We start from the raw sequence: 3507 nt of genomic DNA on the forward strand, positions 1-3507 counted from the left end.
CATATGTTTTGCCTGAGCTCAGTTATCTGCAGCTCTCTTATTTCATCCGGGGTTTTCTCACCAGTGACCATTATTACTAGTATTAATTAGTACTTATACAACTTTCAGGTATTCAGTCACCTCTCCTGCCCTAGAACGGCATGCCATAGTCGTCACCTGCAAACTGAGGGCTCCAGGGCTGCACATCATCAATGCTAAAAGGGCTCCAGGGCTGCACATCATCAATGCTAAACTCAGGATCATACGCCAGAGCACCACCAGTGGCAGGTTCTTGAACAGCAGGCACATCATTTGTTTGAGCCACGGGAGCATCATCGTCTATGTTCGTCGGCTGAAGCATCTGCTTCCAAGCATCGTCTACCTGGAGCTGAACGTCTGGTCCAATGCCTTCCAGCTCCTCTCCTTCCAGCTGGTTCATCAGAAATGCCTCCGCTTCTTTCCAGCTGCAGAATGAATCACACGCCATCTTCTCTGCAGTGGAGCGGGAACTGCCTGTACCATCAAGCAGGCCATTGATCCCTAGATCCACCGGACCATCAATGACCATGGCTGCAGCGTACGCCCCATTCATGGTATTTCCGAGAGGAGCAACTGCAGGGCACACCTGGTTAATGGTATAACAACAACCCTGCAGGTTAACGCCCACCAGGTTGACATTGTTGCCTGCAGCGTCAGTATTGCTGGTGTCTTTTGGTTGCTGAAACAGGCTTGTTATCATGCTGTACGGGCCAGAGCTCTCCAGGGGTACGCTTGCTGGTGCACCATAACCCGTTTCACCAGCAATAGTTGGTGATACATATGCAATGCCTCCATATCCGTCAACAGCTTTACTCTTCACAGGCAGCAACATCGGTTGGTACGCCAATGATATCCTTTTCGGCCGGCTTTCACCAAAGCACTGCAGGCTCTCCTCGTATTTATCCCACACGGATATGGAAGGGCGTTCAGAAACTGCAGCTGTGTGCACGTTAGTCTCTAAAACTTCTTCATCGGGTGAACGTTCCTCCCCTTGTGCCCAGGGATTTCCAGTGTACTTATCACAGGTAGCAGAGGCAACCTCATGTGTGATCTGCCTCTGTGTGCTCGTCAGATGATCAATGGGTTCAGGAGTGGCTTCCTTGTGAGATGATGTAATCAGGTCAGATAATTTTTTCATGCTGGCATGTTTTTTAGATTCCTCCTTTTTTTGCTTCGCCTTCTGCTCTCGCAGCCGATGTTTCTACCACAATACGAACGGAGAAATCAAGACCGGATCACACATCACGAGTATAGAAATGTGAAACTAAAGCAGAAATTATGAATACCACTTCAGCAATAACGATGTTGTAACTTAAATGAAACTTAATACTTGTTGACTACATATGTATTGCTATGACATTACATAGGACCCCAGTTTAATATTACAGTCAAAATAATAAGCCCCAATTTAACCAGCGAAGCAGAAAAGTCGAATAAAGTGGCACATTGTTCAAGAAATTCCCAGAAACATGAATATATTAGTCCCCCGAATCGGTAAACCAGGCTACAATAGTGTTTGGATAGTCTGATTATTTAGGAATTAAGACAACTAGTTAACAAGCAAAGACATATGGTTTCCATTGTGATTATTTCTGTAAGAGACTCTACTCCTGAAGCTGCATGTGTTAGAAACTGGAAACCTGATCTAGGAAAACATACAAACTTAATCTTCATGGCATGCAGAGGTGGAGAGCACTGAGTACTGACGCGCTCATGAGACATCCATGTACATGTGTTTAATATGGAAACTAACAGAACAACAAGGGAGACACGGCAGAGCACCGATTGTGTAAACATTATTTCCTTCCAAGTTTGTCCAGTTAAAATGGAAGCTTGACCATTGCCTTTAGTGTGCAAGTTTGTCCGCAACTGTTTGAACTTTCACTTGGGCTGTGAATTAGAAGGTCTAATATTATATACGATTTTATGTGTATCAGCTCTTAGTAGTATAGATTAGGAAACCTGCTGCCACGAGAGAATGGCATATTGATTAAACAACGCAGCATATATAGTAACACAAAATAAACAGCAGAGAAGGGAAATGTTCTATTTTCCCACTAAGATCGAACCAATAATAGAAAATTGACTACTATGTTTTGTCGCTATTCCATTAGGTGCCTTTCTTTCTTTCCTTATTCCTTTTGCCCAATCATTGTCTATTAATGAGAGCATGATTGGTAAAAGGACTATTCTGCAAGTAACATCAATTTATTCGGTCAGTCCGCATCCGTATCGGCCTCTGTATGTCATTTACCATGGCCAAAAAATCTTGTCGGATCGAAACCTGAATCCGAGCCGGATTCCGAGACCGTGTGTTTGTCCGAGCAGGACTGCTGCTGGTACTTAACGTGTAAAATATAGACCAGTGACAAGGTGCGCGAGCGGTGGCATATAGCTGCAACTTCGTGAGTCGTGTAATGATGACTGCCAGGAGCAAATCTCTTGAAAATAGCTGGTTCTGCTAGATTAGTTACCCAAGACACAACCATTATGTTGGTTAATCAAATGTATATGCATTGATAAATTTAAGTAGGTAGTAGCTTCCATCTACACCAAATATTCATGCAGGGGGCATCAGGTTAGCATTGGCAATCTATGCTCATTGGCCACGGAAGGGGGAGACAAATGGCAATGCAACCAAACTTCAAGGCTATGGCAGCAACAAGTACTTATATATGCAGTGGGCAGCGAGTATATGGATGCTATTGGGAAGAAACTAACACTTCACGAAGCGGTCGAAAAGCTTTGACCTAGCATATACTCACGGAAATGGTCAACATTGCAATAGCAGAATGACAATATCATATTAGTTACTTCCAAAAGTTACAGACTTCCTTAGGGAAACTGCATATGATGAAAGAAAAAATGAAGGATCAGCCAAAAGTTCAACCAAGCATAAACTAACTAGCATGCGCAACAGCGCAAGTGCACAGATTATCACCTTCTACTACTCATGATCATCTAATTAACAAACCAAACTTAACAAAAATATAAGTACTGAAGTACTGCATACCACGATTGTAAATATAGTAAATCAAACACCCACCTGGAGATGGCTTGCTATGTGCTCCAAGGTCAAATTCAAATTCTCGACATTCATGTGCCGACGAATATTGCTAGGCGTAGCAACTGTTACCCAAAGAAACACAAAAAAGGTCATGTTTAGCTGTTAAACATAACAAATTACTGATTTATGCCAAGTGCAGATAGCCTTACACTCCCCAAGCACTTCAACAGCCCGCAGGAACTTCTCATGGAGCTGACTGCTCCATGTGAACCGACTACTGACTTCTTTGAGCTACGTGCTTTGAGCACATATGATTCTTTATCATCAGTTTTAGACCCGTGATTTTTAGCAGATGATGAGTCCATTCTACCTTGGGTTTTCTTTGGAATGATTGATCCCTCAGGTAGCACCCTTCTAGATTTGTGTTGCGGTGCTTTGTGCATCGAATGTTGAGGGTTTCGAGTGCCAAATGGTTTAAGCAC

General features: G+C 43.3%; 1 long non-coding RNA gene across 1 annotated transcript; it reads right to left on the reverse strand.

Moving 5' to 3' along the window:
• Positions 1 to 1172: 1172 nt before the first annotated feature.
• LOC124684148 lies at positions 1173 to 3297 on the reverse strand. The gene is made up of 3 exons (XR_006996923.1): positions 3235 to 3297; positions 3065 to 3147; positions 1173 to 1219 (listed from the first exon to the last, which is right to left on the reverse strand). It is a non-coding gene; the product is annotated as an uncharacterized LOC124684148 (long non-coding RNA).
• Between the last annotated feature and the right edge of the window lie 210 nt (positions 3298 to 3507).

The sequence above is a fragment of the Lolium rigidum genome, chromosome 1, assembly GCF_022539505.1.
Source record: "Lolium rigidum isolate FL_2022 chromosome 1, APGP_CSIRO_Lrig_0.1, whole genome shotgun sequence".
NCBI lineage: Eukaryota > Viridiplantae > Streptophyta > Magnoliopsida > Poales > Poaceae > Lolium > Lolium rigidum.